At 43.7% G+C, this 19,358-nt stretch overlaps 1 pseudogene; it reads left to right on the top strand.

The window, feature by feature from the left end:
- Positions 1 to 18,082: 18,082 nt before the first annotated feature.
- Positions 18,083 to 19,107, top strand: LOC139412414 (somatostatin receptor type 2-like; annotated as a pseudogene).
- The last annotated feature ends 251 nt before the right edge of the window (positions 19,108 to 19,358 follow it).

The raw sequence follows: 19,358 nt of genomic DNA, 5'->3' as shown, positions 1-19,358 counted from the left end.
CTTTTTCAGGTACCGCCCCATTGACAAAGCCATTTGTTCCTTTTAAGTGGCAAATATGTATCTCTTCACTCAACCAAGTCCCTCACGTGTACACAGTTCACCCCTAATCCACTTTTGACACCAATGTAGCAAGTTCAGGGGACTAGCCCCAATCAGCACTTGAACCTGGGACAAGCAACTGTCAAGCCAACACCTTAACCATTACACTAAGAGGTCTGTTCATCTTGACGAGGTCACTCAGTGTAGTGCTAAGGTGGTTCTAATTTGAATTACAGCTCTTTATTGTCACATGCTCTTACAGTATGTAAGCCTTTAAAAAGACTTCACAACTTCAAACTTTAATTCACATAACCATAGACCACTTAAACTGGTACAACACTTCCACTCATGGATGTTGGTTATTAGTTACCACAGCCACAAAGTCGAAATTTGGTTATATGTTAAAAATTGATGAAAACCAAAATGCTTTTTGGTATTAATTTAAGGTTAGGGTTAGGCATAAGGTTACCAGTGTTGTTAAAGTTAGGGTTAGGTTTAAAATCCGATTTTAGGAAGAGAAATTGTGTACCGGGTAGGCCGGGTTTAGCCATAATTCTGACTTTGTGGCTGTGATAACGAGCAACGGCCTTCATGGGTGGCCAAAAATAACATTGCTGTGGGTGGCCGCTCTGACATTGCTCATCCAAGTATGTATATATTCTTAATTCCATTCCTTTACTTTAGATTTGTGTGTATTGTTGTGAAATTGTTTGATATTACTTGTCAGATATTACTGCACTGTTGGAGCTAGAAACACAAGCATTTCGCAATAACATCTGCTAAACACGTGCATGTGACAAATAACATTTGATTTGATTTTGATTTGAACAGTACCATCTAAAGTCATATTTGAAGGTGCTGTACATTGTGTATTTTGATATTTTACTGTACCCTAACCGTACCTTTTTTTCTGAGAGTGTATAGTACTGTATATCCATCATCATGGTATAGTATACAGACCTGGGTTCAAATACTATTTAGGGTATTTCAATTATTTTCATTTCAAGATATTTCAAAGTAATTATTTTGATATATCTTCTTTGAAGATACAAGTAGTTGAATAGTGGAATGTATTTGGAAATTCACTTGGAAAGTATTGGTGTGTATTTGAAAATACTGAAATACACAAACAATTGTTTTTCAAATACAAATATTTAAATACTCCATGCATTAAAACTTGGGTATGTTTGTTCTGAGCGAATATTTTAATGTGTTTGAAAAATAAATAAATAAATAAATAAATAAAAGTAGTTGATTTGGTCACAGAAAATAAGTATTTCAAATGCAAATACTCAACACATTTATTTGAACCCAGGTCTGAGCCATACCGGTATACACTGAGTTTACAAAACATTAGGAACACCTGCTCTTTCCATGACATAGACTGACCAGGTGAATCTAGGTGAAAGCTATGATCCATTATTGATGTCACCTGGTAAATCCCCTTCAATCAGTGTAGATGAATGGGTGGAGACAGGTTAAATTGGATTGTGTATTTGTGCTATTCAAAGGGTAAATGGGCAAGACAAAAGATTGAAATGCCTTTGAACAGGGTATGGTAGTAGGTGCCATGCTTTGAGTGTGTTAAGAATTGCAACACTGTTGGGTTTTTCACGCTCAACAGTTTCCTGTATGTATCGAGAATGGTCCACCACCCAAAGGACAACCAATTGAGGCTGTTCTGAGGGCAAAAGTGGGGAGGGAGGGTGTGCAACTCAATATTAGGAAGATGTTCCTAATGTTTTTGACACTCAGTGTATACAAACCCATGTAGACAGATGTGGGAAGTGAGCAGGATTATATGAAACATTTAAATGATTCACACAAAATCATTACCCATAATTCTCAACCGCAGTGCTGACAATCAGCAGCCATTCCCCAAAGAAATATACAAGTATCTTATAGACAACACACACACACACACACACACACACACACACACACACACACACACACACACACACACACACACACACACACACACACACACACACACACACACACACACACACACACACACACACACACACACACACACACACGTGGAACAGAGAGGGATTTGGCTTTTCTGGTAGAAAAAGAAAAATGAAAGATTAAATCAAGAGGTGCATCAGTATCTAAAGACGTATTAAAAGGGAGGGATCCTCTAAGCCACCGTCTGGCCACTGAGCAAATGAAACACGGACAGATTTGGGGATTGGTTCTTCCTCCTGGAGATTATGCGTCTGAGGATATGACCTTGTCCGTGCCACACGAACCGGTTTGGTCAAACAGCATTCATGGAGAGGCTGTCACAGTTGAGAGAGGGATGCTAGAGACCTACATTCTCTAGCTCCTCATACATTGGGACCACGAATGTACGACTGTACAGTAGGTATTCATATAACATATGTGTATTTTTTTCTCTTCCTCACCCCCGCCCAAATTTAGCCGTTATCTTTACAGACCGCATGGAAGGTGATACTCATGAAGGGGAAAACAGCCTAGAGGCTAGGGTTTCAGACCAAGCTTTTACTCTTTCCAGAAATGACATATATGGATGGATAGACAGACCAATGGGACACACAAACATGGTGGTTTGGTAGAGTGGTAGACAGATCAGCTGTTGAGCTGCACTGACCAGGAAAAGGAAATGGGAAATGTTATATGATATGTACATCACTATCCATGTGTATCTGTCTAAACACGGTTATGATACATACCATAGTCTGGTCAACAGATTTGTCTTGGGTGCAGGGGCTCCTTGATATTGCTTCTCTGTGCTGATGTGTAAGGTGTGGTTTTTGAACATGAAACATCATCGGTAAAATCATTTAAAACACAATAAATGTGACTACTCTCCTGTGATTGACTATTATTATTGTCCTTTCTATATGACAATAACTTATCATAAACTTACAATATTTACAATTGTAAGTTTACGGTAAGTTATTGTCATATAGAGTAATGCATACACTAACTCAGATTAAAAAGGTGAGGCACCATATTCCTGAACCTGTTTGGGACTATGCTGCTATTTGTTTCAGATAGCTCTCTTGAATCAATGCTGACCATCTCCATCTTGTGGCAGTCAGTAGTACTGTGGGATGGATTATGAAACGCTCATAGCAAATGTCTCACAATACTCAGTTCTTTCGAAATAGCCATGTTCAATTTACCGGAGGAACTACAGCGCATAAAGTATTTGGTGTTAATCTCAAGGTGGAGCAGTGAGTTCACAGTCAGCTTGGCTGCTTCCTCATGCTAGCATGCCATGTAGCAGAGCAGCAACACCCTAAAGGTTTAAGATATGAACAACCAGGGGCAATTCTTCATTCTTTCTTAATGACTGTATCCAAATCACCGGTGTTCAGTGGGACTGCAGTCTATTGTTTCTCAGAAAGCACGAGTAATGTTCTGGGCAGACCCAGGCTAGTTCTGATAGGGAATCCCCCTCTACTCTCCCCTGCCTGACCCTCCTGTACACGTTACACTATAAATGACTTAGCCTACTACAGGGAGAGGCCGTCTGTGTTATAGACTGGTCAACTCCCCCTTGGATGGTAAGAATGTGCTACAAAGAGCATAACATCTGCAGCACGAGAAGGTCACGCTGGCGCCTAACCCATATTTTGTGTCAGCTGATACCCCCCTTTCATTTTCTCTTACTCCCTCTCTCTCTGTCACTCTCTCTGTCATGATCCCTGTCACAGTTTCAATCTTTGCCTTTCCATATCTCTCATGAGTTACTCAATTCCAAAGTTCAAATGCTGAACCGAATGCAATCTGGCCGAAATGATGAACAGGGGTGCAAACGGTGCATTATGGCTCTATACTCCAAGCTAAGACAGGAGGTAAGAGTCTCAGAGCTACTGGGCATGTCAGCACCTGAACGAGGTAGCCTTGTCACTGGCAAAGGTGAAAGTTTGTTTTGGTGGAGAGGGGAGCAGCAGTACTACACCTTCAGGCAAGGTGTGGATTGGAGAAATGGTCTGGCCAGCTGCCCTGGTTTTGTCATGGTCACCTAGTGTTGGGCAACGCTTGGCCCAGCGTCGTCCAGGTTAGGGGAGGGTTTGGTCGTTGTAGGCCGTCATTGTAAAAGAGAAATTTGTTCTTAACTGACTTGCCTAGTTAAATAAAGGTTACATAAAATAAATAAATAAAATACTGTATTTAAAGTACAACAGTAGGCTTACAACATTCCATAAAATCGATCCTCCGTGTATCACGTTCCCTCCCCTTCCTCTCACCCTGAAAGGATGGTACCAGGTTTCTTCTCCAGTGTTCTGCCTGGCCTAAGTTTGCCCCTGTCTCTCCATTTTCCCATCCCATCCCTGCTGTGAAAGGGAGGTTCTCTCTGACAAGTCAGGGCTGGGACTCTTCAGTGAGCTCCCGCAGCTTTCCAGCTCCAAACACCACAGGATGCTGGGGACGAATACCAACATCCTCCTCCTCTACCTCAGTCTGCACATGTGCAGAAAACATTACTGACATTTTCCACCTCAAGGGCCCTTTTTAGACAAGTAAAGGATTATGTTACCTTAGAAAGGTAGTAGTATTTGGGACAGGTCCAAAAAAGGTGGTGGAAAACTTCAGGATGCACAATGTTCATGTTTATTTGCACCTAACCCTAGCATCCTGGCCTGGGGAATGAGAATGAAAGTATCTGTTAACCCACTCGTTAATCTCACACACTCCCTTTTCTCACACTGACTCTGCTCCCCAGTCCCACTGCTCCTGCTATTGCCACTAGCTCCTAGTTTCCTTTTAGGCTTGGATCAGTGTAATCCTAATTCAAAGAGGCAGTAGAGGACCTGCAGTCACAATGAAATGTCTTTGCAGTGAGGAAGGGTAACAAGAACTCCTCTGAAATGTGTTTACATCAAAGCTGTCAGCGAGCGTCGGGGTCATCATGTTTGAGCAAGTTAATTCAATGCTCAGTTTATTTACATACAGTACTAGCTATTTACCCAACAGAAATTCTAATTTTATAATCCTGTGCCAGTTTCCTCCAATATGCTTGGAGTTCTAATCAGTGATTGAGAGAGATCATGTATACAGACAAAATTATCCTGCAACAAGGTGTATCGAATTACATAATTTATTGGTGAGCCTGTGGGTATTTTTTTTCACACACACAAGGCCACATTAAATATTTATTTAAACCTTATTTTACCGTGTAAATTGACTGACAAAACATGATCATTTACGGCAACCACCTTTGGGAACAGTTGCAGAGGAGAGGGGGGAGGGTGAATGAGCCAATTGGAAGCTGGGGATGATTGGGAATTTAGCCAGGACACCAGGGTTAACACCCCTACTCTTATGATAAGTGCTATGTTTTTTTTTAATGACCACAGAGAGTCATGACACCCTTTTAACGTGCCATCTGAAAGACGGCACCCTACACAGGGCAATCACTGCCCTGGGGCATTGGGATTTATTTTTAAGACCAGAGTTAAAGAGCGCCTCTTACTGACCCTCTAGCACAACTTCCAGCAGCATCTGGTCTCCCATCCAGGGACAGACCAGGACCTACCCTGCTTAGCTTGGGATGCAGGGTGGTATGCTGCTGGCAAATATAATATATATATAATATACACTGCTCAAAAAAATAAAGGGAACACTAAAATAACACATCCTAGATCTGAATGAATGAAATATTCTTATTAAATACTTTTTTCTTTACATAGTTGAATGTGCTGACAACAAAATTACACAAAAATTATCAATGGAAATCAAATTTATCAACCCATGGAGGTCTGGATTTGGAGTCACACTCAAAATTAAAGTGGAAAACCACACTACAGGCTGATCCAACTTTGATGTAATGTCCTTAAAACAAGTCCAAATGAGGCTCAGTAGTGTGTGTGGCCTCCACGTGCCTGTATGACCTCCCTACACTGCCTGGGCATGCTCTGCCTGGGCATGAGGTGGCGGATGGTCTCCTGAGGGATCTCCTCCCAGACCTGGACTAAAGCATCCGCCAACTCCTGGACAGTCTGTGGCGCAACATGGCGTTGGTGGATGCAGCGAGACATGATGTCCCAGATGTGCTCAATTGGATTCAGGTCTGGGGAACGGGCGGGCCAGTCCATAGCATCAATGCCTTCCTCTTGCAGGAACTGCTGACACACTCCAGCCACATGAGGTCTAGCATTGTCTTGCATTAGGAGGAACCCAGGGCCAACCGCACCAGCATATGGGCTCACAAGGGGTCTGAGGATCTCATCTCGGTACCTAATGGCAGTCAGGCTACCTCTGGCGAGCACATGGAGGAATGCCACCCCACACCATGACTGACCCACCGCCAAACCGGTCATGCTGGAGGATGTTGCAGGCAGCAGAACGTTCTCCACGGCGTCTCCAGACTCTGTCACATCTGTCACGTGCTCAGTGTGAACCTGCTTTCATCTGGGAAGAGCACAGGGCGCCAGTGGCGAATTTGCCAATCTTGGTGTTCTTTGGCAAATGCCAAACGTCCTGCACAGTGTTGGGCTGTAAGCACAACCCCCACCTGTGGACATTGGGCCCTCATACCACCCTCATGGAGTCTGTTTCTGACCGTTTGAACAGACACATGCACATTCGTGGCCTGCTGGAGGTCATTTTGCAGGGCTCTGGCAGTGCTCCTCCTTGCACAAAGGCGGAGGTAGCGGTCCTGCTGCTGGGTTGTTGCCCTCCTACGGCCTCCTCCACGTCTCCTGATGTATTGGCCTGTCTCCTGGTAGCGCCTCCATGCTCTGGACACTACGCTGACAGACACAGCAAACCTTCTTGCCACAGCTCGCATTGATGTGCCATCCTGTATGAGCTGCACTACCTGAGCCACTTGTGTGGGTTGTAGACTCCGTCTCATGCTACCACTAGAGTGAAAGCACCGCCAGCATTCAAAAGTGACCAAAACATCAGCCAGGAAGCATAGGAACTGAGAAGTGGTCTGTGGTCAACACCTGCAGAACCACTCCTTTATTGGGGGTGTCTTGCTAATTGCCTATAATTTCAACCTGTTGTCTATTCCATTTGCACAACAGCATGTGAAATGTATTGTCAATCAGTGTTGCTTCCTAAGTGGACAGTTTGATTTCACAGAAGTGTGATTGACTTGGAGTTACATTGTGTTGTTTAAGTGTTCCCTTTATTTTTTTGAGCAGAGTATATATATAATAAACTCAATCAACAAACTTCAAAAAGACACTGACCTTCATCTGTAACTCCACCAATTACGGCATCCGTAGTGCAACAGCAGAACGATTTCACACTCAATGACCTTGTTCCTCTAAACTCATTTAGTCAGATGCTGATATTCCAGGGTACTTGTTCCTAAGAATCTCCAGGAATATATTACAATAAATAATATGAATATTTTATTTCCTATTGAGCATAGATTCTCGCAGAGATAGTTTTAAGACATTGGAACTGGAAATGATTAATTTCCCCTTTCCATTCCATGGGGCCATTAACTGTTGTTGATGCATCTGCAAATATAAATATTTTATTGTCTCTTCCTGATGATTTATCGCTACCAAAAGCTTTATTCTCTTGTATTTGTTTGCTGATTGTCTAAGCGTAAAGTGAACACTATCTCAAACCCTGAGACTCAAAGCCCTTTGTAGTCTCTTGTGTATGCCTGCTCAGCCTGTGGTTAGCATTGCTTAATGTTGGAGCCACAGGCATGAACATACCAGCACCAGCAGAGTCTCTGAGGGAAATGAGCGCAAGAGGCAGCACTGCGTAACATTAGCGGTATAATGGGGGTATAATGCGCTTGTGAATGGCTTCCCATGGCAAATCGACTCCCAATCCCAAAGCCTGTCCACACTCCTTTATCCCTTGAACCATCCGTAGAGCGATGACATCATCCCGCAGTGGGACTACAGAGGATATCGCAGGGCATCCTGCCATCCTCAGCCAACAAATCACAGGGAGATAAAACCCACATCAATATGCACATCGGAATGAATAGATTGGGGAATAGTCACCGTATCAGACACACCGTATCAGAGCTGGACACGAGACAAATTAAACAGCCTTTCCTTCTCTAATAGGAGTATCATTGCTCCTCTGGCTGAAGGCTCTAGAGAGGCTCTTGTTTGTTCTGAGATGAAACAGGAGATAGAACAACGCAACATTTGCCAGCAGTGCTGATGATTTATGCAGAGGTGGAAATGTAGGAATATGCTTAACATTTTGAAAGCTCCATCTGTTGGAGAGAATACTATCTTCTCTTTGATTGGGTCATAGGGTCATCAAAACAAAAAGCACATATACAGTACCAGTCAAAAGTTTGGACACACTTACTCATTCAAGGGTTTTTATTTCTTTGACTATTTTCTACATTGTAGAATGTATAGTGAAGACGTCAACACTATGAAATACCACATATGGAATCATGTAGTAACCCAAAAAGTGTCAAACAAATCAGTACATATTTTACATTTGAGATTCATCAAAGTTGATGATTGACTGACCTTCATGTTTGAAGTAATGATGGACTGTCATTTCTCTTTGCTTATTTGAGCTGTTCTTGCCATAATATGGACTTGGTCTTTTACCAAATAGGGCTATCTTCTGTATACCAACCCTAAATTGTTACAACACAACTGATTGGCTCAAACGCATTAAGAAGGGAAGAAATTCCAGAAATGAACTTTTAAGAAGGCACACCTGTTAATTGAAATGCATTCCAGATGACTACCTCATGAAACTGGTTGAGAGAATGCCAAGAGTGTGTAAAGCTGTCATTAAGGCAAAGGGTGGCTACTTAGAAGAATCAACAATATATTTTGATTTGTTTAATCGTTTTTTGGTTACTACATGATTCCATATGTGTTATTTCATAGTTCTGATGTCTTCACTATTGTTCTACAAATAATAAAAATAAAGACAAACCCTGGAATGAGTAGGTGTGTCCAAACGTTTGACTGGTACTGTACATTATGGTAATATAAGTGGCATATTGCAGTATGTGTATATCCTACAACAGTAGTCAACTAAGCACAGTATAGTACTATTGAGACTGAAACTATCCACAATTTTAAGTTAATCCTGAACGTTATACAACAGCAGCCAATATAGTCAATGTTTGAAGCGTCATAAAAAAGAAGAAGACAAATCATACTTTGGGGATGAATCAGTCACACATTGTGCATTGTTGTTTTTCAAGAGGAAAGTGTTGAGGGTAAACTGAACATTCGGACTAAGTGGTGAGTGAACGTGTGACACAGAGAGCTTCACCTATGCCATGCCTTGGCATCCACCAGCCTTTAAGAGGAGTTGTGACTTGCACAGGCTGCCACTGCAGATACACTTTCTCCCCTTTGGTTTTAGCTCATGGTTAAGAAAATCAAAAATATACACACAAATAGCAACCATGCTATTTCTTCCCCTATGTTGCCACAACACGCGCAGGCTCTGCCAGCCGAGGCATGGCAAGGGGTGCCAAGCACAATACTGCACTTAAAAAAATCTACCACTGCTAATTGATGGAAATGTGCATTTTATCCTATTTCCTGCGTGTTTTCCTTAAGGGTGGGTGTGTTAGATAAATATGTTTATAATTTGTTCTCTTGATTTTGTATTTTCTGCAGCAGCTTTGCCCCAACAGCGTGACAACTAAATGCTGAAACAATAAGGTTAGTAGGATTTGGATGCTTTTATCTTTTAAACGTATGAATGATCCTTATTTGCACTTTAAGCACTCAATAAATGCTGAAAGTGAGACTACTGAAAAAAGGTTGCGTATACTGCAGATCACAGGTGGCCAATGGAACCTTAACTAGGGGAAGACGGGCTAATAGTAAAGGCTGGAATGGAATCAATGGATTGCTATCAAACATGGTTGCCATGTGTTTCATACCATTCCATTCACTCCGTTCCAGACATTATTATGAGCCATCCTCCCCCCCCAGCAGCCTCCTGTTCTGCAGATGCTTTGTATGATTCTGTAACACATGGTTCCAGGCATCAACAATGCTCTCAGATCATCCATTCTGGTTTATCTCTTAAGTTCTCTGTGTTGGGCAGGAGATAGATCTCTGACATGAGGCATGTGCTGATGGGTGTATGTCATCATGTCACTCTCCTTATTCTGCTGCCAGCACATGAGGGATGTGGTGCCTGTAGGACCTATTCCATGTCACAGGGTCTTCCTAATTCATTCTTTCTGCACTGACACTGCACAGATGTAATGAAAAGATAGTCTCTTCTCAGAACTGCCCCGGGATGCAAAATGTTGTGTTACTAACAACATGAGCTGTAATCTCAGTGGAGCCGTACCATAGTATTTGCAGTGATTTCATGGCTATCATCAATCTTAGATAAAGAGAAAGCTCAATGTGTTTTACTACAAGCCACAGCACTGTTCTGCACAGATGTTGTATATGGGAGAGCAAGGGAAAAGGAGCATGATAAGGCCAAACACCATATTCAGCTTGTAAAGAAATGCAAGATACCATATGACCTCTACTTGACAACCAGTCATTTGCAGCAGAGGCATGAGTCTCATTTATCCGGTTTTAAACTTTTCGATCTAGTTTTTTTTCGCAAGCAATAAGTAAAATAAACATGCTTTATGAAACATTATGGATAAGGTTGTGATGTTTTGTTTTTCTCATTAGAAATAAATTGAAACAAACTGGAAGGCTTGAGTTGTTTTTAAGGGGACTAGCTCTGGCAGTCTAGGAGAGAACATCAGAGACACCTTATGTATCAGATATAATTGCAGTGTATTTTTTTCTAACTTTGCATGCTTTCTCTATGTTGACATATCATGTTCCGTCTATTCCAGGGAAAATGCTGATTACACTGCCATGTGAATACTTAGATTCAAGGAGTGAGTGAGAGAGAGAGAGAGTTGTGTAGTCCCATATCCACAGGTCATCTGTCTGCACAACAATACATCACCCAGAATTCCCTTTCTCCCCAGCTCTGGGCTTGCTCTCTCAGGCCAAGCCAAGCAGAGGCTGCTGCCAGCTCCCTCACATTGTCACCTTGTATTGTTCCTAGCAAGACTATCTGGTGGAAAAGCTAACTCTGTCTGGCTAGTGCGCAAAAACAGTACATTTGTTTATCTTAACAGTTTACAGTCTGTCATTTTTCCCCCCTCTTTTTTTGTGCAAAGAAGAAAAAATTTAATATATAAGATGCTGTCTTAACAATGGGAGGTTTGATTGTGAAACTGATACAGAACTTGTTTTTGGTCATTGTTCTTAGATTTTAATTGAGAATTTTGACATACAGGAGACAGTAATTCGTCATTTTAGGACAACAAACTCTTTACCAAGATTAGTCATCATTATAAGTGAATTCTGCTGTCCCCTGGTGGACTGATATAGGTATTTCTGCTTATGCATGTCTATCCAATGGGATGTCCACCAGGTGGTAGCAAAGGGTTGTGAAGACTCAATCTCCACAACATGGTTATCCAAGTCCAGGAAATGACTATGGGAATAGGGCAGGAGAAAAAGACCATAGTGAGCTTCAAAAGGCTTTCTCCTTCACTTATTCACAAAAGCTTCTTCTTTTGGGGTTCTGCTATTGTCCACCAAGTACTAACATTAATTATCTGGATAATATGTGTGCATTGCTTGATAATGTGGGGGGAAAGAAACCTTACCAAAAACTGTGGATAGATGGCGGCATTTGCACAAAACTGAAAGCATGAACCACTGCATTTAACCATGGAAAGGTGACTGGGTATATGGCCCGAATACAAACAGTGTAGCTATTCCCTCCGCGAGGCAATCAAACAAGGGAAATGTCAGTATAGAGACCAAGTGGAGTTGCAATTCAACGGCTCAGACATGAGACGTATGCGGCAGGGTCTACAGACAATCACGGACTACAAAAGGAAAACCAGACACGTCACGGACACCGACGTCTTGCTTCCAGACAAACTAAACACCTTCTTTGCCCGTTTTGAGGATAATACAGTGCCACCGACGCGTAGCCCATTACCAAGAACTGTGAGCTCTCCTTCTCTGTGGCCGATTGTGAGTAAGACATTTAAACGTGTTATCCTTGCAAGGCTGCCATAAAAAAAAATGTTGGTCTGATGTGTGTAGTGAGGGCCGTGCAGACGTTGCACTTGATGCATTTATTCAAATGTTTCTTCCAGTTATTGATAATCAAGCACCTATTAAGAAACGGACTGTTATAACTGTTTTTAAGACCCTGTGGATTGATGGAATTGAATTGAAAAAGCTGTATGAGGCAAAAGGAGCGAGGAGCTTTTTCTCCCCAATTTTGTGGTGTCCAATTGGTAGTTACAGTCTTGTCACATCGCTGTAACTCCCGTACGGACTCGGGAGAGGCGAAGGTCGAGAGCCATGCGTCCTCCGAAACACGATCCAACCAAGCCGCACTGCTTCTTGACACAATGCCCACTTAACCCGGAAGCCGGTCACACCAATGTGTCGGAGGAAACACTGTACACCTGGCAAGTGTCAGTGTGCACTGTGCCTGTCCCACCACAGGAGTCGCTAGTGCGTGATGGGCCAGGGACATCCCTGCCGGCCAAATCCTCCCCTAATCCGGATGACTCTAAGTCAATTGTGCGCCGCCCCATGGGTCTCCCAGTCGAGGCCAGCTGCGACAGAGCCTGGACTCGAACCCAGAATCTCTAGTGGCACAGCTTGCACTGCAATGCAGTGCCTTAGACCACTGTGCCACTCGGGAGTCCCTCTGCAAGCAATTTCCTAGACATGTCAGTGGTTTTGTCATTATGCGTTCCTCTAGTCCCTTTACATCCCCCTTTCCCAGTCCATGCCCTAGACAACCGTCCCCTAGGAACAGGACTGGTGTGCCAGACCACGATTCCCATTTCCCTCACAGTTGCTCACAACCACCATGAACACATCACTTTCCTCATCTTAGACTCTCCTGCACACCCTGTAGTTTTAGGTTTCCCCTGGTTACAGTTTCATAACCCCAGGATATCATGGACAGAGAGGAGGTTGTTGGTTTGGTCGCAGGAGTGTCAGGGGAGTTGTCTCTCTGTGTTTATCTCTGCCACCTCCGTGGAAAGTCCGGACCAGGCCACACACATCCCTATCCCGGAGGAATACCGGGACCTACAGGTGGCTTTTCAAAGACTCGTGCCATGTGCCTGCCCCCTCATCGCCCATGGGACTGCACTATCGATCTACTGCCTGTTTATACCCTCCCACGGGGGCATATCTACCCTCTCACGCATGCAGAGACCGAAGCCATGGAGGTCTACATCCAGGAGGCGCTGGCCCAAGGATTCCTCCATCAGTCCACCTCTCCAGCCTTCTCCAGCTTCTTTTATTGTGAAGAAGAAGGACGAAGGTCTCCGCCCCTATATCGATTACCGGACACTGAATAAGACAACTGTTAAATTCAGCTATCCCTTGCCTCTCATACCCACTCTGATCGAACAGATGCATGGTGCCCAGTACTTAACAAATTGGATTGACGCAGTGCCTACAATCTGGTGCGCAATGAGAGAGAGGGAGGAATGGAATACCTCCTTCAGCACCAGCACTGAGCACTGTGAATACAGGGTAATACCCTACAGCCTGACAAATGCACCCTCTTCATTTCAATCCTTCATTAACGAGGTGTTTAGAGACATATTGGGTCACTGTGTAGTGGTGTACATAGACGACATCTTGGTGTACTCCACTACACGCGAGCAACATGTCTCTCATGTCAGGTCCATTTTGGAGAGGCTGATAGGGCATCACCTGTACGCCAAGGTGGAGAAGTGTCTTTTTTTCCAGCAGGCGATCTCCTTCCTGGGCTATCGGATATCCACCCTGGGAGTGGAGATGGAGGAGCAGAGGGTCAGTGCAGTACATTCATGGCCTGTTTCATCCAACATAAAGGTGCAGCGCTTCCTAGATTTTGTCAACTATTTCTGGCGCTTCATTAAGGGTTTCAGCACAGTGGTGGCCCCTCTCACCTCCCTCCTGAAGGAAGGTCCTAGACAGCTGCACTGGACTGAGGAGGCCAACGAAGCCTTCCGTGCGCTCAAGGAATGTTTTATGAAAGCACCTGTTCTGGCTCATCCTGACCCATCTCTGCCCTTCATCTTGTAGGTGGATGCCTCGAAGGTTGGAGTAGGGGCTGTTCTCTCCCAACGCACTGGATCGCCATCTAAACTCCATCCATGTACCTTCTACTCACAGAAGCTGTCTCCCGCCGAGTGTAATTACGACGTGGGGGATCGTGAGTTTCTGGTTGTCAAGAAGGCGTTGAAAACATGACACCACTGGCTGGATGGTTCTCAACACACATTCCTTGCTTGGACAGACCACCGGAACCTAGAGTATATTTGAGCAGCGAAGAGGCTGAGCCAGCATCAGGCCAGGTGGGTCCTATTCTTCACCAGGTTTGACTTTACCCTCTCCTACCGGCCGGGATCTAAGAACGTCAAGGCCAATGCGTTGTCCCAGGTGCATGACACAGAGGATTGGAGGGAGAAAGTGACACCCATTATTCCCCTGTCAGCATTGTGACTCCTGTTGTGTGGAATGTGGATGCGGACATCCGTCGAGCCCTGCAACAGGAGCCCTCACCTGCCCACTGTCCCAGGCGGCATACCTACGTGCCCTCTGATGTGCGGGACTGTCTCCTCAACCTGGGCACACACAGCACCTGTGTCGGGGCACCCGGGTATAGCCCATACTATTGACTGTCTCTCTGTCAAGTACTGGTGGTCCACCTCTCTTCCTGCTCCAACTGCGCACAGAGCAAACTCCACCTGCTATCCACCTGCTCTTTGTCACAGAACCTACCCCTTCGGAGGGGCACACAACCATCCTGGTCATTGTGGACCGGTTTTCCAAAGCCTGTCGTTTGATTTTTCTGCCTGGTCTCCCTATGGCCATGCAGACTGCGGAGGCTCTCTTCTCTCACATCGTCCAGCACTACGGGATCCCAGAGGACATTGTGTCTGACCATGGACCTCAGATCACCTCCCGTGTCTGGAAGGCCTTCATGGAACGACTGGGGGTCATGCTCAACCTCACCTCCGGGTACCATCCCCAATCAAATGGGCAGGTGGAAAGGGTAAATCAGGAACTGGGAAGGTACCGTCGTAGTTACTGTCAAGACTGGCCATGGGAGTATGCTGCATTTCTGCCTTGGGCAGAATACTCATAAAACTCCCTCCGTCACTCGTCCACTAACCTCACATCCTTTCAGTGTGTTCCAGGTATCTGCCGGCCCTGGCACCGGAGTCAGATTGAGGCTCTTGCGGTGGACGATTGGTTTCGGCGTGCCGAGGAGGTATGGAACACAGCGCACACCTGTCTCCAGCGCGTCGTCCTCCAGCAGAAGGCGCAGGCCGATTGTACTGGTGGTACTGTCACAACAGCCTTCGCTTTGGCTCCCCCTCCTGTCCAGCTCAGGTGTTCGGTGTTGTCGGCCTTCTAGCTGCTGCCGAACCTGCTGCTGGTAAACGCCCTTCACTCATCAACCCCGGACTTGTCTCGTCATCATTGCACACACCTGGTTGCAATCCCCACTCTATCACTGTATATATACTCATATACTCCCTCTGTCATTTGTCTTTGTCGGTCATTGTAAATGTTGCTTCTTTTCCTGAGAGGAATCTCTCCTCTTATTTCCTGAGTACTTTATAATTTTGCACTTTGGGTTTTGTCCCGCTCTTATATATACAGTGCTTTAATAAACTCAGTAGTTCTAACCCTGCAACTGCCTCCTGCCTACTTCTCTCTACAGTACACTTGTGATATCCATTTTAGTCTATCTAAGTCACAACAATAGACAAACACAGTGTGCTTAAACTAATAACACACAAATTATTGTATTTTTCTTGTCTATATTGAATGCATAATTTAAACATTCACAGTGTAGGTTGTAAAAAGTATGTGAACCCCTAGATGAATGACTTCTCCAAAAGCTAATTGTAGTCAGGAGTCAGCTAACCAATCAATGAGATGAGATTGGAGATGTTGGTTAGAGCTGCCCTGCCCTAAAAACACTCACAAAATGAGTTTGCTATTCACAAGAAGCATTGCCTGATGTGAACCATGCCTCGAACAAAGGAGATCTCATAAGACCTAAGATTAAGAATTGTTGACTTGCATAAAGCTGGAAAGGGTTACAAAAGTATCGCTAAAAGCCTTGATGATCATCAGTCCGCGGTAAGACAAATTGTCTATCAATGGAGAAAGTTCAGCACTGTTGCTACTCTCCCTAGGAGTGGCCATCCTGCAAAGATGACTGCAAGAGCACAGAGCAGAATGCTCAATGAGGTTAAGAAGAATCCTAGAGTGTCAGCTAAAGACTTATAGAAATCTCTGGAACATGCTAACATCTCTGTTGACGAGTCTACGATACGGAAAACACAAAATAAGAATGGTGTTCATGGGAGGACACCACGGAAGAAGCCACTGCTGTCCAAAAAAAACCATTGCTGCACGTCTGAAGTTCGCAAAAGAGCACCTGGATGTTCCACAGCACTACTGGCAAAATATTCTGTGGACAGATGAAACTAAAGTTGAGTTGTTTGGAAGGAGCACACAACACTATGTGTGGAGAAAAAAAACACAGCACACCAACATCAAAACCTCATCCCAACTGTAAAGTATGGTGGGGTGAGCATCATGGTTTGGGGCTGCAGTGCTGCCTCAGGGCCTTGTCAGCTTGCTATCATCGACAGAAAAATTAACTCCCTAGTTTATCAAGATATTTTGCAGGAGAATGTAAGGCTTTGTCCGCCAATTGAAGCGCAACAGAAGTTGGATGATGCAACAGGACAACGACCTAAAAACACAGAAGTAAATCAACAACAGAGTGGCCCAGTCCTGACCTCAACCTGATTGAGATTCTGTGGCATGACCTCAAGAGAGCGATTCACACCAGACATCCCAAGAATATTGCTGAACTGAAGCAGTATTGTAAAGAGGAATGGTCCGAAATTCCTCCTGACCGTTGTGCAGGTCTGATCCGCAACTACAGAAAATATTTGGTTGATGTTATTGCTGCCAAAGGAGGGTCAACCAGTTATTAAATCCAAGGGTTCACATACTTTTCCCACCCTGCACTGTGAATGTTTACACGGCGTGTTCAATAAAGACATGAAAACGTATAATTGTTTGTGTGTTATTAGTTTATGCAGACTGTGCTTGTCTATTGTTGTGACTTAGATGAAGATCAAATTTTATGACCGATTTATGCAGAAATCCAGGTAATTCCAAAGGGTTCACACACTTTTTCTTGCCACCGTATGTACAGTATTTACTATAGTATTCACTGTAGTGTTTTTGCAGACATGACTGTAGTATTTACTGTAGTGTTTTTTCGGACATGACTGTAGAATACTGTAGAATATACAGTCCCTGATTAGAGCGGAACAATAAAAAAATGCAGTGGAACTGGCTTCGATGTCCAGAGTTGAGTTTGAGGGGTCTAGAGCATCTACAGATGGACTATCCAAATGAAGTGTTAACCTACAATATAGTACTACAGTCATGTCTGCAAAAAACACTATAGTGAATACTATATTATACTACAGTCATGTCCACAAAAAACACTATAGTGAATACTACAGTAAAGTCCGCTAAAACACTATAGTGAATACTATAGTATACTAGTAATGTCCGCAAAAACATTACAGTAAATACTAAAGTAAAGTCAGCAAAAGCACTAGTGAATACTATAGTATATAAATATAGTAATATTACAGTATTTAGACTATAGAATACTTTAATAGATGTTCATGTGGGTTAGCTGTAAATGTTCAACATGTTTTAACCAGGACATTAATGGAAATACTTTTTTTGTTTTTGTTATTGTGTTATTCTCAACACATTTCTAAATGCATTGTGTCCACATTTGTGACTCACTACCTGGATTTGGTCTTATGTAGCAAAATTCGAAATTGTGTATTTTACATTATATAAAAGTAGAGACTCAAAAATGTCTAAAAACATGTTTTTACTTTGTCATTATGGGATATTGTGTGTAGGTGGGTGAGATTTTTTGTATTTGTATCAATTTTGAATTCAGGTTGTAACACATCAAAATGTGGAATAAGTCAAAGGTTATGAATACTTTATGAAGGCGCAGTATGTGGTTCAAAATAGACAATGCACAGGGCACGCGTGAAGAACTGAGCTTCCTGACTTCACACCACTCAGACACCAATCTCTCTCAAGTCATGACCATGGATCAGCTCAACATCTCCATCTCCATCATCACCTCAAGGAATCCTGGCAACGTTGTATCCAGTACACTGATGGGACTGTGCTGCCTAGTGGGCCTCCCTGCAAATATAGATGTTTGTGGTGGTCATTCTGCGCCAGGTAAAAATAGATCATGTCACCCTGAAACTGATGCTGAATCTGGCTTGTTCTGACGTCCTGTGTCTGGCCTCCCTCCCTATGCGGATCTATTCCCTCCTGTGTGGATGGAATCTTGGCCGTGGGCTCTGCAAGTTCTTCTCCTTCATGGTCTATTGCAGCCTATATATCAATATCATGACTATGACTATGAGTGTGCAGCGCTACATGTCGGTTCTCTACCCCCATCAGTGGGCCAGGCTGGGAAGGAGAGGTGAGAAGGTATTCCTACTTGCACTATTGGGGCTTGCATGCATCCTAACCGGGCCTGCTGTTGCGACAAGGAATATAGTGGTTACAGGTTCTGGTCTAAGATGTCAAAGACACACTGAATCGGACTGGGAAAGAGTGGCTGTTTTTTTTTTTGAGACATTGGTGAGTTTTGTTCTGGGTTCCATTCTGGTCACCTTTTATTTATTCCTTCACAGGCGAGTGAACCAGACAGCCCTCTTCAGCACCCAAACTATGACCAGATTGGTCACTGGATTTACTGTGACCTTCATCATTCTCTGGGTTCCTGGTTATGTTGTTAACATTGTGGACATCTCAGCTATCTTACTGAAGTATTCACACCCTTTTTACATCTGCTAAACTGAAGACCTTTAGGGAGTTGACACGGGACATTGTTAAGTGCCTTGCCTTTGTTAACAGTTGTGTTGACCCCTTTCTGTACGCGTTCGCCTTTCAGAGGATTTGGCAGAGAAGTCCAGAGAAGCGGCAGAGAGCAGACACTGCTATTCAGACCTCTGTGTAACATTACAGTCAATCATTTATGTTTTGTTTTGTGTGAATATTTGTTTTGTTTTTTCTATTTGAGGTGTGCATGTAAATTAAAGGGAGGGGGTGACCATGGCTTTGAAGCAAAGAGGTGACCTATATTGTGATAACGTTTTTTTTTTTAATGGCCCCATCATGATTGACCAAAGACCAACAAAGTTGGTGAAAGCAGAAACAGAATGGAATATCTATAAAATGATCACAAAGCAGCTTGAAACCATCTTCCAT

The sequence above is a fragment of the Oncorhynchus clarkii genome, chromosome 6 (genome assembly GCF_045791955.1).
Source record: "Oncorhynchus clarkii lewisi isolate Uvic-CL-2024 chromosome 6, UVic_Ocla_1.0, whole genome shotgun sequence".
Classification (NCBI taxonomy): domain Eukaryota; kingdom Metazoa; phylum Chordata; class Actinopteri; order Salmoniformes; family Salmonidae; genus Oncorhynchus; species Oncorhynchus clarkii.
This window is presented reverse-complemented; position numbering and strand designations above follow the sequence as displayed.